At 36.1% G+C, this 21721-nt stretch overlaps 1 pseudogene; it reads left to right on the forward strand.

Moving 5' to 3' along the window:
• The window catches only part of LOC102027375, a 34937-nt pseudogene extending 30208 nt beyond the window's left edge, over positions 1–4729 (forward strand).
• Positions 4730–21721: the final 16992 nt, after the last annotated feature.

Consider the following 21721-nt stretch of genomic DNA (forward strand, 5'->3'; position numbering starts at 1 on the left):
TTAAGGGAAAACAACAGCCAACCTAGAATTTTGAAAGCATTAAAATTATCCTCAAAAAGTAAAATAAGTGCTTTCTCAAGCAAACAAAACTTTAGGAAGTTTGTTGCTAGTGGGCCATTTGTAACCTACTTTGCCTTGTTACTAGTAACTAGTTTGTTACAAAGCTACCTTTGTTACTGAAAGGCAGCTTTCAAAGCGTGATAAAAGTCCCTAAGATCTTGTCTAGTGAAACTCTGTATTATCTCTACTGTTTTATCAAAGAATTATTTTCTTATTCCCTATAATGGTTTGAGCAATCTTTCATTCTTACATCTGGGAATCTGAAAAATGTAGTTGAGGATAGCGATATGTAATGTATCAACATTGAGACTCTGAATCACTTTGAATGTTCTTGCTTTGATGTGTTCATGTTTGTGATACTGGTATGCTGCTACTGTTCTATTTCTTTGTTTGTTCCTCATTTACTACTCTCTTTAAAATAAAAAAAGTCCCTAAGAAAGAAGGAAAATAATATGGATCAGAAACAGATCTACACTGAAAAGGAAGATCAACAGAAAAGAAATGCTAAAGTTAAAATACAACTATTAATATTATTTGATCTAACAGACCACATTATTCTTCCCATTTTCTAGTTGAGGGAATTACAACTCAACAAGGGTCAGATGACTTATTCAGAGCCAAGACGATATTTAAATAAGTCAAGACTAGAGTTGCAAATTGTTTGTCTAACTCCAACTCCTTCCATTACTATTTATTAAAAAATAACAAAAAAGTAGTAATAATGTACTAATAAAGTATGTTTATATACATGCCCACAAATAAATATCCATATATACACAATTACAGATAAAACAAAAGACAGCCAATGGCAAAATAAATACATGAGGAAATGTTCAACATTATTAGTTATTTGAGAAATGCAAATTAAAACAACATTGAGAATTCATCTCACCACAGTAAGAATGGCTAGCATTAAGAAATCAACCAATAACAAATGCTGGCAAGGCTGTGGAGAAATAGGAACTCTTTTCCACTGTGGGTAGGAATGCAGACTGCCGAAGCCACTGTGGAAATCAGTTTACAGATTCCTCAGCAAACGAGGTCTAGAGGTCCCACTCAATCCAGCTATTCCCCTTCTAGGTATTTTCCCAGAAGATCTGAAAACATCATATCACAGTGATATATGTGCACCCATGTTCATAGCAGTGCAATTTGTAAGTGCTAAATTGTGGAAGCAACCCAAATGTCCATCCACTGAGGTATGGATAAAAAAATTGTGGTACTTTTATATAATAGAATATTACTCAGCTGTAAAGAAAGATAAATTTGAGGCTTTTATAGGTAAATGGTCACAATTAGAGACTACACTCATAAGTGAAATAAATCAGACCTGCATGTGTAAGCATCATATTGCCTCACTAGTGTAAGACCTGAAAGAGTGAATAAAAACTAGGAGGTAAGATAGACATTGTGAAATGAAAGGAAAATGCTCAAAAGTAAAGGGCAACTATGGTGTGGGAAATGAGAAGGGAAAGAAGGGGAATTATGTAAGTATGTATATACAGGATTGCTAACATAGTTGTACTACTGTCTTCTATTACTCTACAGAAAGGAACAGTTATGATTACTTGTTTGATCAATCTGGCATGTCTCTATTTGTTTTCCTGAGAAGCCACTTTGAAAATATCAATGGGTAATACAATAACCATGGTTAATTTCTTACAACTTTGCCTGTAACTCTTGTTTGTATTGTTCTTATGCTATGTTATAAATGGATGTCTGTTTGTTAACATGTTTTCCTTCTTTTATTTTTTAAAATAAAAAAAGACAGCCATGACACAAGGGACAAAGGGAAGAATTGAGATTATTTTGTAACTATAAGAGGTATTCATATACCAATGAAGTTACTTGAAAGTGGACTTGGATTATTTGTTAATACATGTTGCAAACTCTATAGCAATTGCTAACAAAAGATAATATGCTAAGAAAGAAGATAAGACAGAGTCATATAAAATGCTAAATTAAATCTACAACATGTGTATTCGGTGCTTTAAATTTCCCTTCAAACATTTGCTGTATCTCACAAGTTCTGATAGGATGTTTACATTTTCATTTACTTCAAAATACTTCTTAAGGTCTCCAAATTTCTTCTTTGACCCATGTGTTACTCACATGTGGGTTGTTCAAATTCTTAGCATTTGGGAATTTTCTAACATATTTTCTGCTATTTATTTCTAGTTAAATGCGTTTTAAAGAAGACCCTGTATGCTATCTGTTCTTTCAGAATGGTATACTTTGTGGCCCAGAATGAAATCTTGGGGAATTTTCCATGTGATCTTGATGCGTATTCTGTTTTGGGGTGGATTAGTCTACAGGTGTCCAGTGTATACTGCTAAGTGACAGTGATGTTGAACTACACTTCATTCCTTCCTCATTTTGTTCTAGATTCATTCCTCATAGAAGGATACTGAAGTTTCCACTTATAAAAATGGACTCATCCCTTTCTTCTGACACTTCTATCAGCTTCTGCCCTACATATTTTAACACTCTATTATTTGCTACATATATGTTAGCTTGTTGTCTTGGAAATCTGGTCCCTTGGTCCTTATGTAATACCACAGTTTATCTCTCATAACTTCTCTCACTTAATCCGAAAAATAGCTGTTGTGGTTGTAAAAGCCAAGAAAGTGTCTGAGGAGGAGGATGAAGATGAGGAGGAGGATGAAGAGGATGAGGATGAGGACAGGGATGAGAAAAAAGGGAAGAGCCTGGCCAGGAAGCACCTGGAAAATGAAAGGAAATGACCAAACAGAGGGTAGTTCCCAAAGCCAAGAAACAGAAAGTGGAAGGCACGGAGCCAACAGCAGCTTTCAGTCTCTGGTGGGAATCTGAATTCTAACAAATCTCCTGACCTAAAAACTGGTATCAGTGAAGTTTTCACTAAAAATTATCTCCCTGCTAGGGATGTCAGAATTGGCACAAACTGGAAGTTTCGCTATGTGGACTGAAGACCTGGAAAAGCCTTTGGAACTCACTGGTTAAAAAGTCTTTGGCAGGCAAATTAAACCAGAGAAACCCAAAAGAAAACACAGCAAGGAAGAGTGAGATTCAAGTACACTTTGTGCCAAAAATCTCCCCTCCAAAATCACTCGGGGTGAGTTAAAAGAAGTGTCTGAAAATGCCACAGAGAGTGGACTAGTCAGCAAGAGTGGGAAGAGTATAGGGATTGCTTATATTGAGTTCAAGACAAAAGCCAATGCAGAGAAAACCTTTGAAGAAAAGCAGAGAGCAGAGACTGATGGGTGATCTGTTTCCTCTGCTACACTGGAGAGAAAGCTCAAAGTCAAGACTACAGAGGGAAAGGACAAGACCTGGAGTGGTGAATTTCAAACTCTGTATTTAAGCTACTGTTCCTACAGCACAATGGAGAAAATTCTGCAGGAAGTATCTGAGAAGGTAACTTTTATCAAAGTGCCTGAGAACCAAACTGGGAAATCTAAAGGGTATGCATTTTATAGTATTCACTTCATGTGAAGATACTAAAGATGCTCTTTACTTCTGCAATGAGAGGGAAACTGAAAGCAGAGAGATCAGACTGGAGCTGCAAGGACCCAGGGGTCACCTATGCCAGCCGCCCAAAGCCCTATTTGTCAGGGACCTGACTGAGGAAATCACTGAAGAGACCTTAAGTGGATGGCTGAGAGACCGTTGGATGGCTGTGCTGACCCAGAAACCAGGTCCTCCCTCGGGTTTGGTTTTGTAGACTTTACCAGTGAAGAAGATGCCAGTGCTCCTGAGGAGACCATGGAAGATGGTGACATCGATGGGAACAACATAACCTTGGACTAGGCAAAGCCTGAGGTGGAAGGCAGCTTTGGGAGCAGGGGTGGTAACAGAGGAGACTTCGAGGGCCAAGGTGGCGGCAGAGGTGGCAGAAGCAGATTTGGAGGCAGGAGCTGGGGATGGTTTCAAGGGCGAGGTGGCTTCCAAGGAGGAAGGGGAGGAGCAGGAGACCACAAACCACAAGGAAAGATGAAGGCTGAAGAGTCCCTCTGTCCCTGTCTGTACCTGTTCATTAGAAAGAAAAGACTCAGGATTTGCCCTGTTACCTATTGAAGACACGGCTTTCTGCGGACTTCCCAAGACAGTGTGCATCCTGTCCTCTACTTGGAAGACAGAGATGACATTTCAGGAGAGATAGACCTGAGATACCCTGTTGGTTTTGACAGGACATTCATAAACTTTTTAAAGGGATGGGTGATAGAGCTAACCCTGATCTGTAACTTTTGAATTTATATTGTTTCATCTCATGTATAAAACCATTTTTTTCCTCCAAATAATCTGTGTGTGTTAGGGGGAATTAAAGTAAAGCAGAATGTTTTATGATTTTTGCTTCGGTGATTTTAGGACAAGTTAAAAGCCCTAAAACCTGAACAAAAGAGTGAACCCTAATGTAAACTATGAGCTCTTAGTGGTAAATATGTATGAGTGTAGGCGCTCCAAGCATAACCCATGTGCCACTCTGGTAGGGACTGGTGGTAACGGAGAAGGGTATGTAGGAGGAAGCGCATGGGGGCCCCTGCATCTCCTGCTCAATTTTGCTATGAAAATGAAAGGATACCTTGCTCTCAAAGATAAAGTATCTTATGTGAAAAAAGAACAGCTACAGGCACCTTACATGCAAACACAAGTGGAACAAAAGCTTGCAGTTTGCAAGTCAGATTACTGAGAAACGTCCATTGATATCCTGGGGAATATATCACAGAAATATCATGTTTATAGGATTTTTATATGCTTGGGAGTATGTGCTTTCAGCAGTCTTTTAAAAGATTTTCTGAAATTGACTAGAAAGCTGAGGGCACAAGGCCAAGAATAAAGCAAGGAGAAGCAGTAATGTTAGAGAACCCTGCATAGCTCAGCACAACTCCCTACATCCCCCTTTCCTCTCGCTGACAATTAGCAAATATACTGTATTTATTGAGTGCTTGTGCGCAGTGAGCAATTAAGGACAGCCAAGGCTATGAGCAGGCATGCAAAGTTTAAGTTGGGACAAGGTGAGAAGCGTGAATGATCACTGCTGCTTTTCCACAGAGCATGAAGTTAGAATTTTGACAGACTGAGCAAAGGAAGAGCCAAGTCGGATCTAGAAATAAACTGAAAACAACATCTCTTATCAGAGCCAGGGACATCTACCACTCAAATGAAGAAACATGAGTTAAACTGACGCCATTGAGAAAACAGCTCACGATGATTCTACACTCTGCAACTGCCGGTGGTGTTGTAGTTCTCCTGATTAACCAGCTTGAATTCATGAGATAGTCCCTCTGAAGTTTAAAGTAAAGCTCTTAGATCTCCAGAGCAGAGAGAAAAAAAAAAAAACCCTTTCACATAAAAAGAAAAATTTTACCTTCTAAATGTTATGTTTAGCATAATGATACCACTATAAAGCTGTTCAGTATATAGAAGAATTTATAGAATTAGATGTATACAAGTGTGGAAAGAAATCAAGAATTGCAGAAAATCTCTCTCAGTGCAGATTCTTTCTACAATATTTTCCACCAAAATGCATACACCCTCTGCCTGATATATGTAGAGACAATAATCTCATTCTTTTTAGAAAGCTGAAAGTATTCATCTTTGACCATCTACAACAAAAAAAATGATCCTATAAATTTGCCATTTGCCAATACAGTGCTAGGTACCAGGGATGCAAGCATTTCTGTACATATATTGCTTAAATTGAACTCAGTTCCATCTCTTTTTAGCATCCATTTACTGGTCCTAAGTCCTTCTCATAGTACTAAACAGAAGTCTTAACCCTTGCTGGGCGTGGTGGCGCATGCCTGTAATCCCAGCACTCCTGAGCCTGAGGCAGGAGGATAGCCGAGAGTTCAAGGCTAACCTGGGCTACAAAGTGAGCTCAAGACCAGCCTGAACTTCATAGAGACACCCTGTCTCAAAAAGAACAAAAAAAAAAAAAAAAAAAGAGAGAGAGAACTCTTGCTAGCCTATTTCCGTTATTGTTTATAGCATGCTTTCCACAATGTTCATCATTGGAGTGGCTTCTATGTGTTCTATTTACAATGCAATATCTTGCAAATAACATCCCAGATATTGTACAAGCAACATAGAGCAAGCAAGAATCAATATTTTCTTCACAAGGAATGAAACTGTAACACATATATATCTTCTCTTTAATGGTTATAGAGTTTCATTAGAGTTCCACATAGCACATTGTGGAGCTAGAATGGCAAATTAGCAAGAGCTCCATATCACAAGACATTACCCAACATTAAAACATATCCAAGGTGAAAGGATTTCAAAAGTTAAAAATATCATGTAAGCATAAAGCAGTGGATATCATTATGAGGTTCCTTTACAATGGTTTAAACATCATGAGGACTAGACCAGAACTTCCTAACCACGGTTGGAGACGTAAAAGGAGGATTACGTTTAATTATACTATTTCAAAAAGAGCAAATGTTCAGAGAGAAGAATGAAGACAAATTGCACTTGTGAGATAAGTTTGCCCATGTGAATCAGTCATTACAATTTAAAATTTAATAGGTATAGAAAGAAATATCTGCGTATGATTTCCTTCAGTTTTCATGGGTTTTGTTGTTCTGAATAACAAAAACATGTGCCTTGGCATGTTATTTCTACATAAACACTTTGAAAGGTTCTGGACTTCAGGAAATCTCTGTAAGAGTTTAATTGCACAGGATTCTCCTGAGGACCTTGAAACATTACTGGATGGGGAAATTTTTATAAGTGAGAATTTTACTCCACAAGGGACAACTTAACATAATCCTCTACTTAGCCCAGTGAATGCTATATTTTGCCCATTTATAATTTCCCCTCAAAGAGTCTTGGCAATTACTAAAAGTGAGAATTAAGAAGCAGCAGTAAGGGCCAATTTGCCTGCTTAGAAAAAAAGTAGATCTTGCTAACTGCTGAGAAATAGAGTGGATTTTCCATGAGAGAAAAAGATGACATATGTTGAGAATTTTTTAATATTTCAAAGGTCACAGAGAAAGCATACATCAAATAGGTATCCAAATAAAAGCAAATACAAATACCAACGGATTTAAGCAAATATAGCTACCTTACAATTGGCCCACAGGGAGTATATTTAACAGGAAGCCTTCTTTTTTTCTCTAGGCATGCATCACAAAAAGTAATACATAAAATAATGAGAAGACATTCTAGTTAGTAAGCAGGTAGTCTCAGATGATCTAACAGAAATGGAAAGGATTAGTGTTAAATAATCAGCCAAATCAAAAATATTTAATACTTGACTTTTGGTGCACTTTTGGACTAGAAAGTTGTTTATGCCCAGCAATTCAAACTGTATCATGCTGACACACACAGTTAAGATCTACATGGCCTAAACAACATTCTCTTTTTATCTGCAGCATTTGATGTTACTGACCATCCTTAATCCTTCATACTTTCTAGGGTTACCTCCAGAGGGTGCGGATTTTTAGTGTTCTCTAGTATTATCCTAATTAAATATGGATAAGAATGATAAACACAGTACTTAAGGATAAAACAACAAATGTAAGAGTTATTCATTTTCTTGGCTACTGATCCTCACTTATTAAATGCTGGTTCCACCACGGCTCAGAGGTTGCTGTGTTTCCAAGCTTCAGCAATAAAGTTTCATTGCCGCTTACACTGGACTAATCACCTATTACTGTCACTTTGCCTTGGTTGTGTCTTGGAACCAGTGGAAAGGATACGAAACTGTTGTATCCAGAAGCTAAGAGGAGTTGGAGGAGGACATTTAAGTTCATGGCTACAAAATTAAACACTTAAGATAAACGCTCCCTTTCCACTTTATTAAACATTTAGCATACGTCTGCTAATTTTCTGCTTCTGTATCTTCTGGGCCAATTCTCTTTCTGCATGCAAATCCCCTCCCCAAAATAAAATTCATATTTCACACTCTCCAATTTTAAAAATAGCCTGGTAAATCCAAATGCTCTTAGAGGACTTCAAGATTTTTATCAAGTGAAACAATATATCTCATCATCTTATATCATGTTGAAATCCAAGTTCTTGCTCTTTGCCTCAATAAGTCAGATTTAGATAACTGAAAATTTATGTTTGTTGCATTGATAAATAATGGAGAATATTAAGAATACATTAAATACATACTAAAGCTATATGAAGTAACATATGTTAGCTTGATTTAGTCATTTTACAGTGTAAAATGTAAATATTTCAAATATCATATTGCATGTCACAAACATATACCTTTGCCAGTTAAAAATAAAATAATTAATTGGAAGAAAATACTGTGTTGTTACCAAAAATATTTAACATAAAGAGCAAAGCAACATACTACACAACTCAGAAAAAAAAAACAAAAGAAATATACAATGCAACACATATAAAATTGAAAGGGGCCCTACATGAAAAAAAATATTTAAATTATCAAAAGAGCAAGAACATTATTTTTGAAACCATTCATTCCAAAATATGTGTATCAGTTGCCTCCTCTGGGATGTGTACTGTCTAGATGTTTAAGATACAAAGACAAAGAAGCACTCTATATTTGAGAGGTATGTTTTCACTTACAATAATGTTTTCACACCCCTGCTGAAGCCAGAGTTTCATTTTAGGATAACACACACATGCACACACACACACATATAAAATAAATTTTCAAGATGTTGATTAACATTGAGGTATACACACAATTCTACATATTGCTAACCTAGATAAACTACTTAATATGGGATTCTATTTCCATTTCAGCCATTGTTTAAAGATAAAAATGATATAGTCAAAATATTTCCCCCATAATTTTAATGTTCAATTTCTGTTTTGAATGTATTTGCTTCATACACAAAATTATTACTGCGTGATCTTAGAATCTACATGCATCCCAAGAAAATGAAAGCACCAGCAAGCAAGACAGAATAAGTCCCAAGCGCATCTTATGTTTTCCCTGAGTTAGTGAACTAGCCATGGCAGACTTCCATTTGGTTGAGATAATTCCAGACTTCTTTTAAAAATTGGCTTTCCATGTTAGGTATCAGTAACATGTATCCAACAAGTGAAAAATTATCCAAGACAAATCACTGCAGTCATCTGGATTTTTTCCACTTTAATCCCAAAATAATACACTGTGAAACACAATAAAAGCATGACTGCTGTCCATCTCAGTATTATGTGATGTGTATCATCTGACCCACAGTTTATACCTCTTCAGAACTACTAGGAATAATGAGAATCATATCTAATAATAAAAACAAAAGGCAACACAGCAACTTTGAGAGTATTATCTTCCTCTCAAGATAAAATCTACATAACCTTGAAAATGGGTTAAGAGAAGCAAACCTTGAGCACAATTTTGATTCCTGATTTTACAAAAGTTGTGATTTTCTGTCTTCAACATATCAGCAAAATTCTACTAGTTTTGACTTCATCCAAGTGAAAGAGATAAACCAGTCTCCTTCTAGCTATGTTGAGTTTTTGTTTAGCAGAGTATAATCTTGACCTGCATTGGGTAAATACAGGGTCATAACAACAAACACTAGGAAGACTTAGAAAGGTCTCATGCTTGGAACCTTGAATCATCTCCCAGACATGGAAAGAGGTTGACATTTGGCATAATAATCATAATGTAATGGTTAAAATCAAAATCTCTGAAGACAACTGGGCACAAATCCCAATGCTTTTACTTATTAGCTAAGCAATCAGGGACAAATCATCTAAGTTGTTGCCCTTCAGGCTATTTTTCTTTTTCTCCTCAGCTTTACAGAGGTGATATTAACAAATAAACATTGTATATTCTCAAGGTGTATAACGGATGACTTGATACACACATACACTGCATAATAATTACTACAATCAAATGAACACATATTTCACTACACATAGTTACCTTTCCCCTGCTTGGTATAGGTAAGGAAGGGGTAAAGACATATTTTCTCTTTGCAAATTTCCAATAGGCAATAAACCATCTTTAATGATAATCATAATATTTTCTATTTGTTTTTAAAATGAAGGTGATGATCATATTGTGCTAAGAAGTGACGACTGCATTGTACTGGGAATTAGGTGACTTTTTTCATGTAGAGAACCAGAACAGTATTTGGGAAATGATAAGTATAATAAAAGTTACCAAAGAATGCAGCTGCTACAAGACCTGTTACAATAAAAATCTAAAGTCATTTCCTGACAATAAAGACTAAGTGGTTTCCTTTTCAGACATTACATAAATTACCATAGCATTCTCTTTCATCTTTGAAAATCACACCTGTCTTTTCTTCCCATTCTTTATAAACTACAAAGACTATGCTTTACTTTTGTATTAGGAAAAGACACGTTTGCTATTTCACTGTCTAAAATGTCTGAATAGATTCTAGTTTTGGAGATATATTTAGAATTGACAGATAGAAGGTAGCACATCCCACATTCTCTGAGCAGAGGGAGATACGGGTCCACCTCAAAGAAACTGTCATTTCATCATTCAAACAGTGATTAATAAAAGGATTCCAAGAGTACATTTGGAGATGAAATGCCACACAGAGTCAAACACCACAAACATAAAATCCAGTGAATGGCTGCAAGTATAAACCACACATCAAAAATCAAACCAATATTTAAAAGTTGAAAGTGCTAATTTTTTAATACAGCTTCATCTCCTGTGGGATATCCTCCAGGGTTAATACTAATGAGGATTTAATTACCTTTTTTTGGACAACTCCAAAGAGACTAAGGTTCTATTTAAAAATCTAATAAATGAAAAGACATTATTACCATATTAACTTCATTAATTTTATTATTATTTTGTTAAAGAACACATCCACTTTTAGATAATATATATTTTGGTATATATTTTTGATATATATTATGATATATATATATATATATTTGGTAGTCTTTAGTCTTTATTGTCAGGAAATGACTTTAGATTTTTATTGTAACAGGTCTTGTAGCAGCTGCATTCTTTGGTAACTTTTATTATACTTATCATTTCCCAAATACTGTTCTGGTTCTCTACATGAAAAAAGTCACCTAATTCCCAGTACAATGCAGTCGTCACTTCTTAGCACAATATGATCATCACCTTCATTTTAAAAACAAATAGAAAATATTATGATTATCATTAAAGATGGTTTATTGCCTATTGGAAATTTGCAAAGAGAAATATATATTTATCAAATATATATTTATTTATATATATATATAAATATATATCAAAGAGATGATATATATTTTGATATATATTTTTCATGAGACAGGGTCTCACTATATAGCCCTGTCATATATCAGGCTGGTTTTGAACTCACTATGTAGACCAGGCTGACCCCAAACTCATAGCAATCCACCTGCCTCAGCCTCCCAAATTCTACCTACAGGCATGCGCCAAGACACCCAGCTAGAGGATATGTAAATAAAATCTTTTTTAATTCCTCTGTAATAGAGGAGAAATAATTATTGATGCACAATAGTGATAGCATCCACAATCAAACCTGTCAAGATAGACACCATCAATACCCATCTAAATTATTATGGAAATTCACAGACATATGAAAAAGGCCTGTTACAGTTAATTAGCTTTGGAGCTACCAACAGTATGAGTAAAGCACACTTCTGGGTGTACCTTGATAGGTCACAAAGGTGTGACTTTGGGTACAATGTATGGTCCATAACCCCTTCCTGTCTGACACTATTCCCTTGCTGTTTCTCAGTTACCATGAACCAAGCAGCTGTAATCTGCCACATATGCCCACTGTGATGCTTCTATGTTGGAGCCAGCCAGCCATGGAATGAATCTCTTGAAATGTGGACCTAAATTAAGCTTCTCTCCTCCTTTAAGTTGTATGTGTTGGGTATTATTTCCCAATATAGAAAATTGGAACCAGGAGTGAGGTTATTTTATGACTTTACCTGACCATATTGTTTAGAGGACTTTGTCAATGGTTTATCTGAGCAATTTGGAAAGGTTTGGAGATGTGGTCTAGAGATAATTTAGAATTCTGTAAGTGGAGCCTGATGGGTGATTCTGGTCAGAATTTAGCAGACCAGGATGCTGATAGGAATGCAGAAAGTAAAGAACAGGCTCAGGAGATTTCAGTTGAAAGTAAAGTCTCCATTGGCATTTGAAGTTGAGTCCATTTGTGTTGCACTCTGGCAATGAAATAATCTACATATTGCTTATATCCTGCGAAATTTCAGGAGACTGAAATTAAGGGAAGTGGACTTACTGATTCAGAGTAAGAAATTTAAAGCCAGTCCAATGTGAAAACTGTGTCATGGGTACTCCTGGCTGCTTTAACCAGATTTATAGTGAAAGTAAGTGGGAAGAGATAGAGCAGATAATATGAAAACTTACATTTTTGCCCAAAAGAAACTACTTGTCAAGTTAGAGCTACAGGAGATATGTTTGTTGGAGACATTAACATCATTAAAAAGATACTAAGTTTTTTGTAGAGAGAAAAGAAGAAAGATACCTTCTCCGCATCTCAGAAGGTAGCATGACTCCACCCATTGCAGGCTCAAAGATGTAAAAGTCCTTTCATTTCAAAGGACAGTCCCTGGGACCCTCAGCTGATGAAAACCTAGTTCCAAAACAACTGTGGAAAAGGAAACACCTGGAAGACAACAGTCCAAACTAAAAACAAAATATATTCAAATGAGAACTTCGATGAAATGTTTTTAATTAGAACTCCAAAAATAATAAAATGGTCATAAAATAAAAATAATATTGATAAATCTAGAAAAAATAAAAGAAAAAGAACATTTTCAGAAATGCAGACTAAGTCACAAGGAAGTAAGGAATAAGAGATAGTAAAGCAATTAAGAAAGAAGACCAAAAGACTAAAGCTGAGGTAAAGAAAGCAAAAAAGCAGTCAAAAGGAAATGCCACAAGCAGAGGACAAAGATGAAATGTACGGGTACAGCTGAAATCTCTGAAAGAAACATATCCCACATGACATTTATATACAGAATTATATTCCAATTAAGACTCCTGAACTAAAAACTTTGAATCTACCTCCCAGGAATATGAGAAAGTTAACCTAGAGCAATCAAGCACAAGACAAGCCTTGAAAAACTATTAACTTATATGATAAAGACAAATATTCCTCACATCTTGCAAGCCAAAGATCAAATATATGGGCAAAAGATCAAATAAATGGGCAAAAGAAGTGGACCAGTACATGACTTCTCAAACAGAACAATGATAGCAATGACTGAATTTCTTTCCTTAAATATTTTGTGGGACAAAAAATGTCTGAAAAAAGTTCTTCATTTCATTCAGACTAATCATCAAATATGTAAGAAATCTTTTAGAATTCTGCATTTACAGTGCATTCTTAGGAATTTCCCTAGAAGTCGAGTCCCTTCCAAAATTTATAACTGGGCCAAACTTTAACAGAAAGAGTGAAGGGGGAAAAGGTGAATATATAAATAGTACATGTTGCATTAAAAATAAAAAGAATGAAACAGAAACAGGAGGACAAGTGAAGAACAGAAGAAGCTCACTGATTGCGTTTATAGTAGAAGCAATACGCGGCCAGGAGAAGACACCACTGAAAACAACAAAGCTAATAGATGTTGCATAAGAAAACATGGAATTGAAGGAATTTTTAAAACTGGTAGCACTAGATTAACACTAAAACAAAATGAAACATTAAAAATACTAGAAGTAACAGACTATGAAGGGCACAGACTATACATGCTAGAGGAGAAAAGAAACATATTATAAAATAATATGTAATTATACAACCACAGGTTTGAGCACACAGCAATCCTGTCACTGAAATGAATGGATTTGACAAAACTGTTCAAAGTAGTTTAAAATTTGTTAGCAAAAGTAGATTTAATACTTCTCTGCTGCAAGGAGACGTGAACAGAAATATGCTCATAAATTGGAACTTTATGCCAGAACACTCTCAGTCAAGAGCCAGGGGCCAAACATTGTTACAGATACTAAAACTCTAAAAACATATATATTAAGAGAGATTTTATTATGACTTCATTTCTCAAGTTTAACTTTCTTAAATAACTCTTGTGAAAGGGGAAATAGAAGCTAAAATTAAGGAATGTCTAAAACTAATGATAAAGCAGTATTTATAGAAACCTTTAAGCAGTGGTTGAAATAAATAAGTTTAAATAGAGAATTTAATAAAAAATAAAGCATGTATTAAATTTTTAATCTCAAAAACCAGAGAAAGTGCAAAATAAACCAAAGAACATCAAGAGAATATCATATAGAAATTAGTGAGACTCAGGATAGAGAAATAATATATTTAACTAATTAAAATTCTATTTAAAAATGACAACAGTGTAGGGTCTGTTATGGTTTAAAGTATAAAATGTTCCCTAAAAGTCTAGTGTCATTGGGGGGAGGGGGTGATTGGATCACGGGGGCAGGGCGCTATACTCACCTGTGGATTCCTCTATTGATGAATTCAGCGCAGAATGTGCTGTTGAAAAGTGAACCGTGATTGGTGGTTGGTAGCGGGCTACGACCTGGAAGTGTATTCTTGCGTCTGGTTCTCCCCTCTCTCTCTGCTTCTGGCTTCCACGCGTTTACAGATTTCTTCCGCCATACCCCTTCCACCATTTCTTTTCTTCCTTGGAGCCAGGTGATTTCAGGTTGAGTCCACAATCAAGTGTGAGCTAAATAGACTCCTGCAAACTGTGGGTGTTAAGTATTTTTGTCCCAGGGAGAGGAAGTGACTAAGACACATCCATTAGCAAATTTGATCAAGAAACAAAGATACGGACATACAAAATGCAGAACTGCAAAGGAAACAAAGACTACAAGAAGAGTTAGTAATGAGATGTTTTCAGATCTCTATGAAAATATATCTGAAAATCTACACAAAATGTGTAATTTTCAAGAAAATACAGATTGCTGAAAATGACTGTAGTAAAGCTAAAAAGTTTAAACCCAGCCAGTGACGAAGAAACCAGAATACCGCCCACACTTGCATGAGCCCACTTGCATCCCATGGTATTCAAAGCCTCATCCGGGGAGTATTTCTAAACTTTCAAAAAAAAAACAAATCATCTGTATGTTGTTTCAGAGCATCAAAAATGGAAGAAAACTCTTGTTTTATTTTGTTTTGTTTTGTTTATTGTATTCGCCAATGCTAGGGAGTACCCTACCACGGATCTGAACTCCCAGCTCCCCAATTATTTTTAAACAAGTAGTTATACTGTTATACAAATACAATGAACAGTGCAAAAAGTAAACAATAGAATAAAATCACATGCATATCAATGGAAAAGTACTAAATAAAATATGAGCAAATAATATTTAACACTACATCAAGGTAATAGAACCAAATGGCCATGTAGGATCTTTTCGAGACATGCAAACTTAGTTTAATATTAGGTAATCAATTAACATAACAAACCGAATAAATAAATCCAAAAGGAAAAATAATTTAATTTTTGCACAATTTCTAAAGAATCTTTGAGATAATTAAAAAGTTATCATTCCATCCTAGAATACACTCAAAAAATAAAATAAAAATTGATAGATGCTTTCTCTTTTTTTCCTAGTTTTCTTTTTTTTTTTTTTTTTTTTTGGTCTTTTGAGATATGGTTTCAAGCTGGCCTCCAACTCATTTTGTAGCCCAAATTGACCTTGAACGCATCACAATCCGCCTGCCTCAGCCTCCTGAGTGTTGGGATTACAGGCATGCGCCACCATGCCTGGTCTGATAGACACTTTCTTAACATGACAAAACATATATATACCTTAATCTTAAACCCAACATCTGTTAAAAAGAGTTCTAGCAAAGAAAAACTTTTTTCTTCAACACTACACATGAGATAATTAATGCATTTAGACAAGATAAACCAAAGGAATAAAATTTGTTTAATAAAATATTAGAGCATATTGTGAAAGCCCAAAGAATTAATGATTTAACTAGCTCAAACAAAAAGAATTCAGTAAGGTATTAGAAAAAATAACATATGGAAATAAATAATATTCATAAATGTAAAAAATTAAAATACAGAAGAGTAAATGAAAAGATAAAAGAGTAATGAAAAGATAAATTTATAAGAATAAACTCAAGAAATGTGTAAGAATAAATGAGAAAAATTTATGCAACTCCCAAAAGACAAGAAGTAAAGTGGAATAAATAGAAAGATTGGTTCTTTGCCCTCAAGTGGAATTATTTGACAACATAATTATTCACTCATTTCTAAGTTAATTTATAAAATTGATAAATTTAAGAATAGTAAGAAAACACTAAAAAGAAATACCTATAAGTGTGTTTATGCTCTTAAAAATACTACAAGGTTTATAGTTTAAATAAATGTGATACTAATATGAATAGCCCCACACGTCTATGCAAAGCCTAGAAAAATAGAATATAGAACCCAGGAAAAGACCAACATTGTATGTTACTGACAGCCATGCCTCATGGCTGGCTAACATTTCTGTGTATCCAATATCATCTGTAAATCAGACCATCTCGCAGGATGTTTAGATAGCCTTGGAAGACGGAGGTAGTGCCTACTTCCAGAACAGAAAGTACATTTGTTTCCTGACCATAAAATAAAGATAATGTCATATAGATTAATGAGTGTATTTGATAATAACAATGGAAATGTATGCTTCTGCCAATATTTAGGGATGCATTCCTGAAAGATAACAGAAAATTAAAACAAAATAAAACAATAATTATTTCAAAGAAAACAAGCTTATAATAAATATTCAATAAATACTCTTCTCTAAGTATTTACAAAAACTTAATTTATAAGTACTTAATTATAAAAATTAGTCTATTGTTTAGTGTAAGCAATATATAACTTTTGATAAAATTCAAATGAGCCTTTTGTTTTTGAGAACTCTAGTACATGAGTATTTTTGAACAAAATAAATCAAATATCTCCTTACACAAGAAATCTTTCTAAGTGTCTGACCACAAAGATAGCTTGTTATTACTAATAAGGTCTGCAGATTTTTTACATGGCTTCCATTTTATACATGAGTGCTAATGATATAAGTTATTATGATCTCTTACAAATACTCAATAGCATATAGTGAGCTTAAACTGCTACTTGATTTCCTAATTCATTACATTGTTATACATCAATTTTAAGAGCTTCACTTTAGTCAAAAATGCTTTATCATGGGTGCTAGCAAAATATCAGGAAAACAGGCTCAAGTACAGCAGTAAGATAATAGGTAACTATGGCTTTCCCAATGGAATTCTATGGAAGGCATTTAATGATTAACATGATGAGAAACTGCACAGAAGACATCTGTGACATGATTTATTTTAAAATTTATTATGATATTCTTTTACCTTGAGACTAAGAAAGATCAATAATTCAGAGAAAATAGTCTCTACCACCAACTTCCTGTATTTCCAATGTAACGTCTCTTCATATTGCTGTATTAAAAGTATAAATATATACTACTCATTATGAACAAGATCCTTTATTATACATAAGCTGTATTTCTCCTGTACTTCATTGCTTTGAATAATTTCCCTTAAACTTTATTCTCTACTTAAGAAAACTTTCAGATTTAAGCTTTTTAGATTACAAACTTTGTCCTCCTTATATGTCAGGAGGATATTTTACAAGTGTTTTTCAAATGGTATAGCAAATATTATTGTCAAAATAATGCACTGCCAGTCATAGCAATCAGGACTGTGTAGACCTGTGAAGGCTACCCACCATCCTATACTATATGTAGGGTAGCCATATGTCAGGACAGTTCTAGTTTATTCCTGTAATCCCTCTGAAACATCACTACCACAGATATACTTTCACTGGCAATTAGATGGCTTTCTGGTCCATGCCAGTGGACAGAAATTCTATTTTCATCAATATCAGTAATGCTGATATGTATTCTCGCCTTCACAAAAACTCATCCTACTCTGCACAAAAGTAGACTCTTGCAAATATCTTCACAGTATAGTGAGCCTAAAGTGTTTCATTTCATTTTCTCATTATGTCTTTATAAGTCATTATGAAGACTTCATCTCAGCAATGAATGCTTCATTATTTGTGCCAGAAAAAAATTAAAATCAGGAAAATAGTATCAAATAAGGCAATATGATAATAGCTGATTATGGCTTTCCTTCCCCCACCCCAAGCTACAGTGCTTTATTTTTAACAAAAATGTAAGGGAGGCCGAGTGTGGTGATGCACACCTGCAATCCCAGCACTCGGGAGGCTGAGGCAGGAGGATCGCTGTGAGTTCGAGACCAGCCTGGGCTACAAAGTGAGCTCAAGGCCAGTCTGAACTCCAAAATGAGACCCTGTCTCGAAAAGACAAAAAAAAAAAAATTGTAAGGGAGAATAAGGTAGGACGTAAAGTGTGATGTGTCCCTGGATACCATCCCTCTCTGCTGGCTCTGCACCCAAAAGTTATTACGTAATTCAAAGGACACCATTTACAGTATTAAAACACCATTAAAATAATTTTTATGAGGGTTAAAGAATACAGTGACTATGAAGGTACTATGACCACTTACGGAATTTTACAGGAAACATAACTACAGTCAACCATCCAACGACTGTGGGCATAGAGCCTTCAGTTAAGGCATTTGAGCATGATTACATTTCTGACAGGTTCATATCCCAAGGAAAAGGCAAAGCTGAACATTTTATTTCTACCTTCCAAACCCTGCAACCTCAGAGCTCAACTGAAAAGTCACAATGGGCAAAAGATGCATACAAAAAACATAACATGTTCCTTTCAAGTCAGAGGAGATGTGGGATTACATTCGTACTTTTACAAAATGTTATTCTTAAAAAGGACAGAGAATGCAGCCCCGGCTGTGCTACAGACCAGACAGTGAATATGTACGTTTTGAAGCATGGTGCTCAATCTTCAGGCTTCTTTCCCTGGCCCCATTGCCCCAGCTTCCTGTAGCCTAGAGCATGTAGGTCCTGAATAAACATATAAAAATGCATTTGCATCTGTTCTCTTGAACTCAGCAGACTTCAGAACCTGCGGCCCATATACTGCATTCTACCATCAAGGACCACAAGTTTTCATCTAGTTTTACAGACCTATTTCTCGATAGCAGTACATGGCGCAAATGTACCAGAAAATACTGGTTTCAGTCTATACAGTTTTTGAAATAATTATGGAGCAAAATAAGTTAACTTTTCTAGTGGGAATAGCTGACGGGCAGCATACATCTTTATTTTACATTGTGGCTTTCCTAATGAAATTCTATCCTAATGAAATTAGGAAACTTACATACAGGGTAGGCCTGGCCCTCATTCACAACAGTTTGGGAACTGTGTATGAGAAAAATGATACAGCTAAACCTTTTTCTGGAACACAAACATGAAGACATAACTTTTGCTCGGGGGAATCCATGGACAGACGTCAACGAGTCATCCATCCTTCATATAAGGAGGAATCTAAAATGACTCCAAGAAAACTGTTACCTAGGAAGGCAAGACCCTCCATGAGCCCTGTAGATTGTATGGTATGTAAAATGCACCCCCTGTCAGCTAGAAGTGGATGGGCCTAGAGAAGGCATTGCAGGAAAAGCCAAATTTGAGCTCAAGTTCCAAGTGTGGATGAGGTACACAGTTATTGCAAGGGAGTTTGCCAAGCAGAGGCTGGCCACCTTCCAGAGCCTCCTAGCTTCGTATACTTTACATCAGTGGGTTTACCATGGCCAGGGGCTTGGCCCGCAGTTTTACATGCTAAATAACCTGGTTTTGTCAGCTGCCCAAAAGCAAATCCACTTCTCAAGCACAAGCTTACCCTATCCAACCTCCTGAGGTAGATGAATAAAACCAAAATGTGACTTTATTTACAATGTGAAATAATGGTTATAGGGATGAAAATACTTGAAGACGACATGGGCAACACATTTTGTCCTCGTAAGCACACACACGGAAAGAAAACAGAATCAGAAGATTGTTTAATAAATATGGGATCAAAACAAAAAAGTTAGATGAGTCCAATTTTTAATGGCATTAAGCTCCGACAGCTGATGAGTTCATCTTCAAACAGGAGTCGGCTTGCCAGCAGAGTTAGCGTACTCAGCCTCTTGGCTGAACGTCCTTCCCTCCTGGGTAGTGCTTGGATGACAACTGCCAAATTTGCCCTCCTGACTTCTTTCTGAAAGGGTTTCCATGACTAACCAGCTTGTATCCAATTGAGACATTCTTTCCTTAGATATCTTAACGCTTTGTATCGAGTTGCAGTAGAGTTATAGAGTCAGGAGAGCCTTGTTTCTGGCCTGATTTTTAAATTGAAATGTTATTTAAAATTCTTAAAAAACATTTACACATGTTATAATTTATAAAGTGGAAAATCTCCTTTAACATTTTTTCAAAGTTCCAGTGCCCTTCTCAGAAATCGACACACACACATACACAAACATAGGCAGTTCAGTAAATAAAAAAGTTCTACACTGGTTCTTTGACTCAAAACATAAATCCTGCCTCGGATTGTCATCTGTCTCCGTTGCCAGGAAGCTAATCCTGATTACCAAAGCGCTTGCTCACCTGCCCATTGCTTTCCGCTGGATTCTTGACACTTTTGGTCTTTCATGTCATAATCCCTTTTTGTCCCAGTTCACCTCCAATGAGTGCTGCATCCTCAGGGATCTGAAAGAAACTAAACTACACATTCTCATTGACTTTACAAGTTCTTTTCTCCTAGGATTTTCAGTCCCTTCGTTCTATTTTTTTTCACTTCACAGTGTCCTCTTACCCTCCCCCGTGTCCTCCCTTGCCTAGCTTAGACTCCACATTTCAATATTTCCAACATTCTTTCTAGATAAAAATATGTGGTTTCTGGTTCTATGAAGCACCTTCATTTCATCTCACCTGGAGAAATTCCAACTGTGAAAACCCACCTATCCTTTCCACGTATTTGAAGAAAAGCACAGAAAATTACTGGCCCACTTAAATTTGTTGCCACAAATCTCAAGTGATTTGTAAGTCATGCCTGGTGATTTTACTACTGCTTTTAGACATCTTACATTGTACCTTTCCAAGAGAATGATTCTACCTTTTTCTCAAAGTCACTAAGCCCTGTGCTCATGATTAGCTGATTGCCTTGCTTTTAATTTTACTTGGAAAATATAAACAGTTCAAAGAGAAATTCCTTGCTTTCTACCACTAAACCTACTGATGTATATTACTTGTCATAGTCAGGGTTTACAAGGGAAATAATACAGGACACATAATTTACAAAATTATTTCATAATAATTACCCAAAGAGTCATATACAAAGAGAGTGCAGGAAATCTGTCCACACAATAAAGACCAAATGAATCCAGCTGAGGGCCTGAATCCTATAGTAATGTCCTACATGGGTTCAGCTAAAGACCTAGAGCCCATCACAATGCCCTCATGAGACCAACCAGAGGCCCAGAGCACAAGACAATGTCTCATGCAGGTCTGTGTTAGGGGTTAGCACTGGGAAGGCCCAAAGGGAAGAATGGAAGCTAGAAAGGCCGTGCCAGCGGGATGAAGGATCTGTGCCAGCAGCCTGAGGGATCTGCACTGGAGCCAGGATGCAACACTTACAGTAAGAAGCAGAGCTCCCCAGAAGGGGACCACAGCCATCCTCAGCAACATGGAGGTCCCGAGATCCTCCGACGATGAGAACAGCTGGGTCCGTATCAGGAAAGCCAGCATGACAAGTTTCTCCAGGAGACTGAGCGATGCACCATCTTCCTCTCAGGAGCCAGGAAGCGATGCTCAAAGTGAGAACCAGAGCTCCCCCAAAGTGAACCGCAGCCAT

Source organism: Chinchilla lanigera, unplaced genomic scaffold (genome assembly GCF_000276665.1).
Source record: "Chinchilla lanigera isolate Chin_1 unplaced genomic scaffold, ChiLan1.0 scaffold00002, whole genome shotgun sequence".
NCBI lineage: Eukaryota > Metazoa > Chordata > Mammalia > Rodentia > Chinchillidae > Chinchilla > Chinchilla lanigera.